Here is a 15186-nt window from a genome sequence, read left to right as displayed (position 1 = left end):
CTCCTGAAACCACTTATACTGTAATCAAGTCACTCCATAGTTTTCTTTTCGACACTATAAATCAGTTGAGATAGCACCTCTTTTGGACTCTTGTTACACGTGCACCCTTTTTTTTTTTTTTTTCCATAGAACCACAAACCCCAGTACAGACTTTGATATCTATTCCAGAGCTGGTTTCAAAGTACTGCAGGGGGTGGTAAAATCTGCCCCAATTCTTACATTTTAGGGTTTTGTGCCCACAAAGTGATTTCTATAAATTTATTTATCACAACATCACATGATGTTTCATAGAGAGCAACCTGGAAGATGTGACCCTCCACAAATGACTTCTCAGAATTATGTATTTCCAGGACATTCTCTACATTGACATAGCCTTTGCTCCTTCCTTTTAGACCCACACCTTGGCACTTAGCACTGCTGCAGTGCTCTCTGCATCTTTATTTTAAATTCTCCTGGCTTCCCAAGTGATCACGTTCACACACTACATTTGCCGTGCCCTCACTATTATTTACCACTTTTTTTTGGTCTTTATAACAGTCACACATCATCAGTAATGACCTTATGCAGACTTCCAGACCACTTATAAAAGTGTTAAGATATTTTCAAGCCCAGTACAGAACCCCACTGGACATGTTTCCAGTCAAGAAAGGTCCTCATTAATAACTGTTTCTTGTATGCAATTTGAGTTTATTAGCTCAAGTTGACTAATGAAAAAAATAACTATATTGACTGCTCATCACTTTTATGAAGAGTATCCATCAGCCTTGGGACTGACAATGAGATGCATGGCTTTGACACGCAGGCTCCTCAAAGTCACTGCGACACCAAACACTGCAGTGCTGCACCTCTATGGATGGTAATTTGGCTTATAAAGGATGATCTATACACATAGGAAAACTATGAGCACTAGAGAAGTTTAAAAGGGAAGGAGGAACCCTGAAACTGAGTCTGAAACTTCTCTGTCCAAATCCTCCATGTGTACCTTATCCTACCACAGCTTTTTGGATTTGACAGTGCAACCATAGCACTGTCTTCATTCTGAGTTTGTATTTTAGTTCACACAAAAACACACATGAATTTGCACAAGAGAGAACTACAGGGCTAGGACCCTAAAGTGAGGTGCTCAAGAATCCTTTGGTTGAAAATCACTGTGAGGCAACTGCTGTGCTCTGAAAATGACAGCATATTTTCAAAACTTAGCCCTACACCCAGCTGCAGTTAAACTTTTAGTACCATTTGTTCTTTTGAAAAGGCCATATTTATTCTTCTCTCCCTATTGCGCAACTGTAATTTTAAAATTTTAAACCAGTAGTCTACTAATGCCTGTCAGTTCTGTAAAACAGGAAAATCAAAATTGTCTTTATATATAATTAACCCTGACAATATTGTGTTTCATTCAGTTTTTTAATGTCCACTAAACTCAATGCTGCACCAGAAAGGCCATTTAACTCCTTGGAAATAGTCCACTGAGGAAAATAAACCATTCACATCTCAATTAAACTAATCTGTAAAGGCATCATTTTGCTGCCTTTAATTCAGTTAACTTCTGCTTGTAAGGGGTTGAAATCAGGATATTGTTCACAATGTTTTGTGCTTCTGATACAGTGATAGATATTCAATTACTGCTTCAGATTTATTTGAAATGGTGTATACCTCAGAATCTGACTCCTGTGAAGCTCATAAGGGTTTCAGGTTGTATAAATCACACAAGCTTTTCAGTCTTTTCCTGACAGGTAGGACATATTGCAAAAAAAAAAAGACCCTCTGGTTTAGCTACACCTTGCTAGGGTCAAAGTAACTCTTTGAACGCAGCTGGAACACTCTGAACTTACTGTTAAATCCACGATAAAATACAACAGTCCTGTAGAACCGGTCACAACCAAGTTGCCATTAATCAAAAACCCAAACTATTTAAAAGTAAAGTAAAGTAATTTTGAAAGTGCGGACGCTGCAGTTTCAAGATGTTTTCTTTTTTTAACCAACAGGGCTTAAGACTGCAGAAAGCTAACCACATCGCAGGATGAAGAGATGCGTGTGCATCTTCTCTCCCATGTTCACATGGTACAAAGGGGAGAAGGGGAGACTAAAGCATGTACATACCCATATGTTCAAGACAGTAATGATTTGTGTCCTCCTGGATACCTGGTTAAGGTGGTTCAGTCTCTTGAAAATATACCTAGGACAGAGCAGGTTGCCATTTTCCCTGCTGCAGTATGAATTACAGCGACTGCTTCTGAATTAGTTAGTTTAATGGAAGTTCTTGTCCTGAAGACAAAAAGTACTATTCTGCTCACACCTCACAACACCAACAGAATATATCTGGGGACACACGCACAAATGTGCCTCTAATATAAAAAAATCTCATCTTCCCAGAGCACCTACACCACTACAGCACTGCAGAGAAATTAATTTTGTTTTCCATATGATAGATTGTCTGGTCGGAAGGCTCAACACTGCATTGATTTGTTCTGTCCTGAGAACGGCTCCCATTTCAGATTGACTTCAGGGTTGCCCCAGAAGCTAATGGAAACAAACTGCATCGCAGAAAGAAAACATGGCAAAAATACACTATCATACTCTTCTCTTGCATGCTCTATCAACCACAGGGAGCATTAATACCAGTTTTGGAGGAAACAAGTGTATACCCATCAAGTAAGTAATCTAAAGTGCGTGGCACAGTCACAACCATACAAACACTTATTCACGTGTTACACAAAAGCAATTTTACTGAAGTGAGCGGTTATTGGTTTGGCTTAGTGAATGACACATTACATAAAATCCTTTGTAATCTTGAACAGGACATGAACAGGAATGTGTAATCTTGAATAGCTATGAACCTACTAGAGGGCAGGCTGAAAGGGAAGAGAAATAGAGGAATTTAGTGTTCAAAGCTTTGCATTGTCAACATGGTACAGAATCATAGAATCACAGAGTAGTTTGGGTTGGAAGGATGACCTTCAAATGTCATCTAGTCCAGCCCCTCTGCAAGGAGCAGGGACATCCCCAACCAGATCAGGTTGCTCAGAGCCCCATCCAGCCTGGCCTTGAATGTTTCCACGGACGGGGCATCCACCACCTCTCTGGGCAACCTATTCCAGTGTTCCATCACCCTCACTGTAAAAAAATTTTTCCTTATATCAAGTCTGAATCTGCTTCCTTCTAGTTTAAAACCATTACCTCTCATCCCATAACAACAGGTTCTGCTAAAAAGTTTCTCCCCATCTTTCTTATAAGCCCCTTTTAGGTACTGGAAGGCTGCTATAAGGTCTCCCCGGACCTCTCTCTTCTCCAGGCTGAACAGCCCCAACTCTCTCAGCCTGTCCTCATAGGAGAGGTGCTCCAGCCCTCTGATCATCTTTGTACCCTTCCTCTGGACTAATCCTCCATTTTGAACTTACTCTACTACCTTGGATAAGTTGTGATACTGCAGGTTACGTGGAAAATATATGTCAAACCAAATAAATTGTGCAAAAGAATCCCTACATATTGTCAATCTTTCATCTTTTGTGATCTGAGTTTTACTGGGATTGGTAATCGATAATGGCATTCCTGAAAAAGTGAATGGGACCAGCTGTGACAGATTTGCCATGTGTCATTCTGAGATCTGTTTTCATTCTCACTTTCTTCCTCTAACTTGAATGGCCATAGCTTATAGCCTTTTTCAGAAATTCAATTTCCATATCATCCTGTGCGTAATTATGGTAAGCACGTATGGGCACCATCCTTTGCCACAAGACACAAAAAGAGTAGATATCTGTTTCTTTCATTATTTTAGACATTTTTCAGAATCACTGCTCATTTGACATTTTCTTTCTCCATCTAAACTAGATGCATTGTGCCACCTTGCTGTATTTAACTGAAAGGTGTTATCCTTTCTGCAATCAAGTAATGACAACCATGCCACACATTTTATCAAGATCAGAATTTAATTACAGGATCTATCAAGTCTAAGAAGGGATGAGCCTTTGTATTTCACCAGGATATCCAAGATGAAAAATAAAGGAAAAAAGAAAATCTGTCTGCAGACTTAGAGAAGCATTATTATATAGTGTTATCTGACAGAAAAACCTGATAAGCTGTCAAATTAAAAAGCTGATTTTTGAAACTTTACTGAAACCACTTTTTGAAAAGAGACTTACTGTAGTGTCTTGTTTGGGTATCACCTAGGCTCTTTATTTAAAGATGACAGCAGGATAGAACAATCTCATAATCTCTCAAAGGGCAGCAGTGCTTTTTAAAAAAAATACTTCATTGACTTTGGATAAGCTGTAACACAGGTTCACCCAAAGAGAATGGGAAAATAAATCACCATTTTTGTTAACATCAACCTTTCACATGAACAACAACATTATACTGAAAGTGAGACCTAGATACAGGCTGAAAAATAATACATTTAATCATAACCAAAGAGTAGTCAGAGCTGTATGAATCAGAAATCAGTTGTGCAATTACAAGCTGGCAAAGGTAAGGCAGCATGCTGGCCTAGTTACATCCATCACTTAACTGCTGGTTTGTGGCTCAGTAACTAAGATTATTTTTTAATCCATTGTGATCCCTGCTAAATTAGTTTCTTGCATCTTACTATACTCTAGAGAACTTGCTGAAGTGTGTTTCATGGATTTCTTTGTCTTATTTTTAATTCTCTATATGCCATTATTTTACACAATGCTATAATGCCTTCTTTTATGCATGTTATAACTGAACATAATTGTATGAATACAGGTAGATCTCAGCTTCCTATAATACTTATTGAACATTTTGTCCAGTTGAAACAAACAAAAATAATGCTATTTTAGCTTTACTTGAGATAAATAATGAAAAAAGCATAGAAATATTTATTGTAGGAAACATTTTGTCATTGAGTGATCATGAGTTGACTCAAATTAATACAGGGACAAGTAAAAATAAGTCGTTAAATCACATTATTGATTTCAAAAAACCAAAATTTGATAAAGTGAAGGAAAACAGATTGTGTAACCAATCTGAGGGGTTAGACTCAGCCAGGAAGGACACTTGGAAATTCTTTAAGGTAAAGTATTAAAAAAAAAACAAACAACCAACAAAAACAAAAAAAAAACCCATTGTATATATATTTGTACTTGCGCCTGGCAAGGTTAAAAATATACAAGGGGAATATACTAGGCTGAATAGCTACACTATCATAGACTATGTTATGAGATGTTAAAAACCGAGACCTGCTCAGTAAACAAAGCAGTGACTTTCAGAATTAGAAACAGAAACAAATATACATGTAAGTTTGCCAAAACTGAAACTCAAAGAGCCTTTCAAAGAAAGTAAAATAAATTTAAAAGCCAGAGATTCTTCAGCACTATAAACAAAAAGAGGTCATGGAAAGAATGAGAGTCGCTTTGTAGTAAGGTTGATGATGATCCAAGGAATGTGTCTATGAAAATGTAGATCTCCACAGCTCAGAAGACAGCAACATACATATTCTAAATGAACTTGTGGGGTCAGAAGGCAAGGAAGATGATCTCTATCCCAGAGAGATCATCTTCTTGTATTAGAGAAGAGAAAACTTAATAGCTGCTTCTTGTACTAGAGAACAGAAAACGTAATAGTAATAAATGATACTTTAATTATACATGAAAAATAGACTGTTTAAAATTGAAGCCTATAGTAAAAGTGAAATAAGTACTGCAACCTTGTAAAACTACTTAAAAATCTCTATGATGTATCACTCAGAATATGGTAAATTCATCGAAATCCTGAATACTACAAGGCGGTTTGTCTTACCACCAGCACACCAGGAAATCTGTAAAATGGCCATATGTAAATACACACTGAAATTGAATAAATTTTTACATATAGCTCAATAACAATCAAAAGTGCCTTTTTTTAATGTGATCTACAGTATCCTTTTTACTGGGCATAGAGGTGGAGGTCATAGTAGATAGCTAATGTTAACTAATAAAAGACAATGAGGAATAACACACTTTATTCTTGTCCCCTTTTTCCTTTTAAAAATTTTATAATGAATTACATTGCGATAAAATGTCCACTGGCATGTGGGATTATTTCACATGAAGAGGAAGAGAGTAATCCAGTCAAAATATTTAGTCTGATCTTAGCCATACACAGTGTTTTAAAACAAATTTGAAATGAAAGAATTAAAGACATGGATGCGATTGGAAAATGAGATAAAATGCAAAACTTTACCAAATCATGTTAGACTAATCTAATAGCTGTATTTGATAAGTTAACTGATTTTCTGGATTAAGGAAATGAAGTATATCTAATTTATCTGGATTTCAGTAAAGCATTTGATATGATGCCATGCAGCAAATCATTGATTAACTGTGGAAAACGTAGAGTAGTATAAAAATAGTACGGTAAAGAGCTGAATAAAAAAAGACAACAAGGGACAGCATTAAGCAAGGAAATTTTCGTCTCCTCCTCCTTCTCTCCTCTCTCATGTAGAGATCACAGCCTGATATCCTGCTTCTCTATCTATTGACAGGCTTCTGAATATAAGGGCTACTTGGTTTAGGTCACACTCAATGTCTCCATCTTCCCAGGATGAAAGTCTCTTCCAGGAACTAGCTTGTGTATTGGAGTATTCTTCCTAATATTTCCACTTCATTAGGGTGTCTTCTTCAGCTTCTTGGTGAATCATTCACACAGATGATAAAGTCATTACCTGTCTCATTCAGACCTGCCAATGTGTCAACTATACCATATTCTAGCCCTCATTTTTCCCAACTATATTACCTATATTTGAAAACTAAATCCTCAAGAGATAGTATGTCAGTCAGACATATCAAAGCTCTCCAGGTATTTTGGAGAGCTGATGCTATGCAGTTGAATGGCTGGAAGACTTGCTTAAGTCAAGCAAGTATAATAAATGAAATGCCGAGTTCTACATTAAGTTAACACGTTGAATATCACAGTGAATTCCAAAACTGCATTAGACTATGCCATAGGAGGCACCACTGAGGGCACTGCACATATGTAAAGAAAACCAGTAGTTTTCTCACAGGAAGACTACCAGGGTGGAACTCCTAAGAAAGTACCTGAGATGACTTCCAGGACCAGTCTGTTATTTTCTTCACCAATCTCAGAATAAGATGTCAACCACACAATGAAATCTACAGATGACATAAAACTAGACATATTGGTAATTCTGAAGAGGCTGCAGATATCAGACAAGAGGAACTGAGTCCTTCTGAGTTAACAGAAGTGACACTAAAGCTTATACTACAAAGTGCAAGTCACACACTTAAGATATAGGACAGGTCACACCATTTTTTTTTTTGGCCATAAACTGGGGTATTACAAAAGAGAATTCATAAGGAAAGATGTTCAATGGGTATACTAGTCAGCTGCAGAATGATATTGAGCCATCCGGTTTTGAGGTATGAAAATGAAAAAGAAGTTGTTAGAATGCATCAGTTGATATTACTTTCAGCATTAATGTCTTCATCTGCCTTTACATAAGGTTCTAGTGTTCTCACTACTGTCCATTACCAGTCATATGTGCTTTTGAAAACTTATTTCAAAATGAAAAAGCATCAAAAGAAAGGCTATTACAATAAGCAGATAAATGAGAAAACTGTTTTGTTATAAGACATACAAGAACAAAGTGGGATGAAATGGAAAGTGTTTGGACTGGAAACTGAAAGAAAATTTCTAAGTGCAGGAGTTTTCTCCTAAGTTACCATCCAGAAGAAGTAATTCATGCAAAGAAGCAAAAAACCAAACCACTAACACTTATCTTTTAAAGGGGAAATGTGCCATTGATTTAAATACAGTTCTATTAATATTTTCTTTAGCATTCTAACCATTCTCAGAACTTGGTTTTTTTGACTGATAATGAAAATAATCCATGAGCTGTTTATGCATTAAACCTTTGTCTTGAGCCACTGCAAGTAATTAAAAATATTTTCTATAAAAATTCAAGTTATTTCACCTGTGTGCATTATCCTTCATGTATCAACTTTTCTTCTTCTCTTATGAAGCCTATCCAACAGAGTAAGTTGATTTTTTAACTTTGGGACAAGAATGAAAAATGCTTTGATCAATTAAAATGTTGTTGAAGCTAATGAAGACTTTACAACATCTCTTACTCTAGAAAAAAAATGCAAATAAATGGCATAAAACACTAAATTTTTAATTTTTAAATTTCAGAAATGTAAAAGCTTGGGGGTTTAAAATGCTTGTGTTTTAAAATATCTTTTTGTTGTTTTTTAAATACCTTTCATTTTTCTTTTTTTTTTTATTTGTTTTTTCATTGCCTATCAAAGGAGGCATATTTTTTTAAATTCTTCATTCATTAATCTTTGTCTTCTCTTGAAGTCTACTCTAGTACAGCCAGTATGTATGGCTTCTATTTTTTTTTTAAGTCAATGTTAATGAATTTATAACTTAAGGTTTAAATGATCATACTTCCATTGAAAATCAATGGATTTAATCTGGTGATTTTCATTAGGAGGGAATCTGTGTCTCTGTTCTCCCTAAGATAGAGTGTAATCCATGAAAGAACTCTGCCTTTACCACCAGGGTTCTGTAAGTTCTCCCTGAATAATTTCACATATGGAACGTTGTAAAAGAGTGCAAATCACACACACACAAAAAAAAAAAAAAAAAAAAAAGGTATGTTAACTCATTCATATTTATCCCCCATTACCTCCTATCAAACCAGAATACGTTGAACTGTAACAGTTACCAGCAGACGTTTCCAGACAGAGACCTCAGCATAAACAGAACCACAGGGATACATCACTCCATGGACACATGAAAGGCCATAAAGAACATTGATTAGTTTTACTTTCCAAACCTGTGAGAATGAGACACTACTTGGTAATCAAGGAGCTACTGACTTAGCTGGTATTTTTTCCGTTCTCCTCTCACTAATTCCATGGACTAAATACTTCAGACTCACATCTATAGCCTGATTTTACACATATGGCATAAATTTCTACATAAAGTGTTAACTTGCACATAACTTCTACATATTCTCAGATAGAGAGTTCCTGAGAAGTCCTCCTGTTATTCCAAACACTGTCATCTCCAAGGGAAGTAAAGTATTATGAAATGTCCTTATTTCATTGGCACTGCTAGTTTCTTACAGCAGGAAATTAACATCCAAAACAGGAGACATTGGGCAGTATCTGTTTCATAGAAGCTGTGAACAAAAACTTAAGTTTTTTCCATTGCATTTCTCTTGTGGGCAGAAATGCCGTCTTTATTTTGTCTTTGGGAGTGTTGCCCCCACCAAGTAACAAGAGACCACTCCAAGTTTGCAAGCTTCACAGCTCATCAGAAGAAGGTGTTCATCATATTAGGTATGTCCACCATCAGGACTGATTTATCAAGGTGACTGATCTGACTGCAGGAGTGTCAAAACCCTGACCATAGCAAAGAAAAGCACATGAGAGAGAACTAAGATGTGTTCTTTTATCCAAAGGAGGAAGCAAATGAGAAAAAAGGTAAAGATAGTGTGTTGCTGGATAGATAGGTAGATAAATAAATAAGTCAGAAGGCTTATATTATTTCAGTGTGGAAAACACCTTGAAATTCCTATGTCCTAACAGCAGTGGCCAGGGAGGTTTGAAAAATTACCCGATAGCAAATGCAAGGCAAGGAAAATACTGAGTGACCATTTACTTGTTAGGTTCCTACCTCACCTTGACCATTGTAATTTTGCACGGATGTGGTGATAACAGGATGCCTGTCTATTCTGTTAGAATATTCCAACATATGTTTGTGAAAGAGTGTGAGATCTCTCCTGGACACCACACTTATGCCTGAGAAACAGACCTTTGATTCTCTTCAGAAGTGACTGTAGTGGCTTGAATTTGGAAGGTAGTTCTAAGCCAATGGTATGCATGTTAGACGCCTACATGGATTTCCTGGGAAATACTAATCCATTCCAGAGAAACTAATGTACTGATACAAATGTCTCCTGTTAATTTTATGGTCGATCTGAACACACAAAACCAAGACAAATGGATAGCACTTATCCTAAATAGGATACATAGTAAGAGTTGACTCTTAACATTTATCTTAAGGTTAGATGTATCTTATGAAAAGATGGCAGATGCTTTGTCTATATTTCAGAATACAGGGACCAAGGGAAGCATTTAAATGAGATGTCCCCTTCCCCTAGCCCTTGGATGTTCTGCAATAGCAACCTTTAGCTCACAGATCCAGAGAAAGTCCCTAAGACAACAAACGTCTATGCTCTCAGAGTTTAACCCTAAGTGGTAAAGCAAAAAAAAAAAAAAACCAAAACCCAGAACAGAATTATTCTGTATTATACTAAAGGCCTGAGAGCTTCAACTGCCAATTGCCATATTGCAGAGATACTTGGCACTAACCATAACGTCAAGCCTGTGGTTTGATCTTCTGCCAATGTACATGGACTCTCACATAGGTTCTTCTTTGGTGTGTATGCTCAATAGTAATTTATACTCCCCAATCACCGAGATACATCTGTTTCAGTAATCTGGCAGTGTTTTGGACAATCTTTTTTGTGTGAACAACGTGTGCAAGATGCTCATGCTGTCAGACCTAGGTCTGTCAGACACAACCCTAACAACATCTGCTGACCCATGGGGTACATGAGGACAGCTGCAACTAAGTTATGCTTTTCTAAGGCTGACCAGAGATTCAGGGGTTACCAGGAAGGCTCTGTTATAGATACTGTAGATATACATCATGCTGTTTCTTCCAGACTGATACAGGGTCCCAGGAACTGCTGAGTATTCCCAGCAGTCTGAACAGCTTTGAAATCATAGACCAGTTGACCAATATCTAACAGATCATCTTCTATCCAGAAAATTCTGCATCAGTCTGATTTATAATGGAAGTCCTGAAGGGCAGGTTCCCGCTGGTAAAATGATTGGCTGTGCCACGTTTTTTAAAAGAATCAGCATTGAGCAAACTCCCTTTGACTGCAGAAAGTTTGGACTTATTTACAGAAAAGTGATTTTGAAAATCCTTCACAATAAATGGTGATTATCGCGGCTTTAGAAAGTTACCTAGCTTGTTCTGATATACTTTCCCAGACTGGTAAAATGCGCACCCTTCACTACTAAGGAAGGAAAATTAGAAAATTGATAAAATTCTTTTTCTTGTTAAATAGATATAGTTATGAGCACTGCTGTGAGAAAGATTTTCTCCCTTGCCCTACCCTATTTCATTTGATTTGAAACACATTTTCTTTCAGGTAAGGAAGAAAAGGTTGTTTCAAATTAAATGAAATCCTTTTTTCTCAGATTACTTAAGTCCCCTATAAACACGGGGTAACTTTGACATGAAAAGTCAGAACACTATTTAGAAAATACTGAAATTACTATTTTGACATTACCAAACCCAATTTCCTATTATTTTGTTTTTCCTTTGGCTTTAATTACTAGTATGGCTTGACCCAAATTAATAAGTCCTTTGGTTTCCTACCATAAATGCATTTTTAGCAAATCTACATTTCAGTGTAGAATTATTATCTAACAGGAGGTACAAAAGCAGCCTGTTCACAGTAGTAGCTGGAGTTGCTACTATGGTGCAGTCCCATTCCCACAACAGCAGATAGCCAGTTGGGGAGAGGAATGAAAACTAAGTTGTGAGGTAGACAAGATAAGCCATAAACAGTAGAAAGGATCTGCATGGAAAATGGGGTTAGTCTATCAATTAGGAACTCTGACTGCATTGTCAGTAGTTTTCTCATTTCTATTTAATATGATTGGAAATTAGGCTGCATCTAGATAAGTTAATGGGAAATCACTATCCGAAAAAGAGGTCAAGGTGAAATATTAATGTTCTTCAGGTAAGTGCAGGGGGATGATAATCATTAAGTAAAGAGACATAACATTGAATTTCGTTATGAAAGATGGAATATACAAATCCAGTACAGATCTGGGCATCTTAGTCAGCTATCAAGAAACTGCAACATGCCATTCTCAAGCATAAGGCTACGTATCAGCCACTGACACAATGAGCAAGTGACTTTGATGGGAGTCTGGAAGAATATATGCCCCTAAATCTAAACCCCTGTTTCTGAAAATCATCCAGCTATTTCAGAACAATGAAGTTGTTCACATTTGTCTAGGACTAAAAGACTTTTTTTCCCCCACTACACTCCAAAAACAGCCAGCCGCCTTTGCACGCATAGTCATCCACCACCACTGGTAACTCCTACCTCCTTTCCTTTTACAGCTCTCTCATTTCATGTCTACTCAGATACAAACTGAAGGTTCATTGGCCCAGACAAGATTCCTGAAAAAACATAACACTCAAGTCTAGTGGGATGGAGAATGATGTACAAGAGAAACATGCCAGATCTCAGTCATCTTCCAGGATCGTTTCTGCATTTTATGCAGCTCTAGGATAAAACACAAAAAGCAACCATGAAAGCACTATGGAGCATTGACATATGATATTTTTTGCAAGGTGTCTAACTCTGCTCATAAAGCAGCACTAGAAAATCACATGTGCCACACCAGCTAGAAAACTCTTTGTGAGAGCACTGAACTCTGGGCAGCTCTTGAGACCCAGGACTGAGTTCAGACTCAGACGTGGCAATCAGGGCCACAGCTCTTTTGAAAAAGATGCTTGCTTTGAGTGTCAACAGGAGTGCCTCACAGCATCCTCCTAGCAAATGATGCAACATCGACTGCTACGGGGCCTTGGGTGCCATTACCTACAGCAGTTAGATGGAGCTGTGTTAAGGCTACACAGGCAATGAATCTGGAAAATCTTGAGCCTCTGATCAGAAACTCCTCTCAGAAAGTCCTCACCTAATATTTTAAGATGCTGATCACAAACAAGCAATGTCTTGTAGTCAGACACTCCAACTAGAAGTGTAATTCAGAGTACAATCTTCCCTTGTAAAGGAAGGGGAATTGATCAGTTGGTATGCTTTGGGCAAACAATTGATTTAAAAAAAAAAATTTTGAAAAAAAAAAAAGGAAATCCAGCATATTTAAGAACAGCAAACTTATTAATTAAGCTGCTAATCTCGTTTCTATTCTTAAAATACTCAAAAGTAGGAGAGATAAGTCTGTGCTTACGTGCAGTGGTGCAGGCATATTAAGAAATTATGCAGAAAGAAACAATTCAGAAAATGAGCACAAAGCAAAAATGAATATTCTTTCTAGCACTAAAATGAAAGCTAATGAGCCCTCACTCATGCCAACAAAATCCAATTCGGTACATATTGTACAATTGCAACACGTCCTCCACCCAAAATATAAGCAAAGATCAAGTTAGGTGGTTAACCAGTACTGCCAGGTACTACTCTTAAGTACCTAAAACAGCAACAGCAGAAGCACATCTAAATCGAACGCAGCAGCGTTTGCCAAACTGTGTTGTCTGATACCTTTAAGATGTCACTTTTAGTAATATTACTTTTAGAACTGGAATGACAGTGGTAGCTTTGAACATGGTGTCATTAATATCTTCAGAGCAGTATCAAACTTGCACAAAGGCAGCATAGGCTTCAGCACAAGTCTATGTCTTTTCTAAAAGGTACATGAGTATCAGTCTGTGAAGAAACTAATGTTTAAAAAGGGTTTAAATGAAGAGTGCCAAACCTGGTGGAGCAGCATGGAAACATAAGAGAAAGGTATGGCTAGGTGATCTCCTGCTAGGAGAAGAGAAGAGCTGAAAGGTGAAAAGGGGGACAACGGATTTCAGAAGCAATGATATGGCATACAGGAGCCATAAAATATTGTTGTGGGAAAGGCAAAGAAAATTAAAAGGCAACAGCAGTCTTGGAAGATCCAGCAATAAAGCAAGCCAAGGAATTCTGTACCCTGGCCGATGAAGCAAATGAAATACCTTGAAATGCTGTTTGTACATAGATTGCTAAAGGAAGCTCTAGAAGCTCTGATTATTTGTTTTTCTTTTTCAAATAAAAGATCCAACCTCATTCGACTCCACTAATCCCATCCCAAGGAAATCAGTCTAATTTTCTAAATTCATCTATGTTCAGTATAAACAAATTCTGTGTGCCACTATCTTCAGGACTCAACTGCAGTTTGTCCTTGTGGTAGCCACTTAGTACTTTCATGAAGAAACAGAATAGAGAAGAAAAAGAAAAATATTTTCATGCTGATCATTTTAGGTAAAAACCAAAAGAAACAAAAACCCCATCCCAAACCTATTTTTTCCTTTCTGCTACATACGTATTGAACACAAACTAAGCCACACTCCTCCCCAGCTTCCACCATGTTATATCAGTTACCATTTATCAAACATTGCAAAAGGTAGAAAACAAGGCAGGGGGGTGGGCACTAAGGGGGAAACAGGAATATCTGAAAGATCACAGGACATATTTCATTCAGTATCCCCCTTTCCCTCAAGCCTCTCAAATATATGTCTAACTTAAAGCCATTAATCGCTGCTAACTGCCAGAACTGTCACTCATTCATAATGCATTAGCACACAGGTGGGTTTTTTTAACAACTCCTGCTATACATAATTTCATTTGTGATGCATACTTTCATTTTTATTTTAAATTCTAAATTCTTTCCAAGAAATGACCTGAAAGGTTATATTTCACCTGTGGATTTCTTTAATTTTTTTTTTTTTTTTTTTTTTTTTTAAGTCAGGCAAACAGCTGGACTACAACTCAAACACCAACAAAAACCTCCCCAAACCCTAAAACACTAATAATTAGTACAGGGAATGGCTTATGCATTCCTTAGTAGTGAAACATACTCCTCTGTCCCACTCCACACCCAAAATGAGAATTATCTACTTTTAAACAGATAAATCAGAACTGTCATTTATGTAATAGCAAATATGCAAACCAGAATAGCTTTCACTTACATCTCTGGATTTGCTGCCTTTTGTTTAATAATATAAACACACACACCAACTGTTAAAAGATAACATGCAGATTTGTAAGTTACCATTAACGGCTCAGTAGTCCTATTCAAAAAGAAGGGGACTGCGTATCTGAAAAACCTGTTGCCTTTAAAAATGAATAAAATTAGTAACACAGTAATCTTTAGTGTTTGGCATTTGCATAAAATTAAATATGGGCCCAATCAAGGCAACTCTGCATTCACACGAACGGTCCTGTTCAAGTAACCAGCATCAGTTGCATAAATAATATCCTGCAGTTTGCATTTTAAGTTAAGGCATCTTAATTTGGTTGGTTGGTTGTATAACTGATAACTAATACATCTTTCCGTTTATGTCTAATGGGAACACTTCTGCTAA

At 37.0% G+C, this 15186-nt stretch overlaps 1 protein-coding gene across 22 annotated transcripts in view; it reads right to left on the bottom strand.

Moving 5' to 3' along the window:
* The window catches only part of NRXN1 (neurexin 1), a 747071-nt gene that overhangs the window by 114886 nt on the left and 616999 nt on the right, over positions 1-15186 (bottom strand). The gene's annotated exons all lie outside the window — the stretch shown is intronic.

Source organism: Chlamydotis macqueenii, chromosome 3 (assembly GCF_036417535.1).
Source record: "Chlamydotis macqueenii isolate bChlMac1 chromosome 3, bChlMac1.mat, whole genome shotgun sequence".
Classification (NCBI taxonomy): Eukaryota; Metazoa; Chordata; class Aves; order Otidiformes; family Otididae; genus Chlamydotis; species Chlamydotis macqueenii.
Note: the sequence above shows the minus strand (reverse complement) of the source record. Positions and strands in the feature narration are given on the sequence as shown.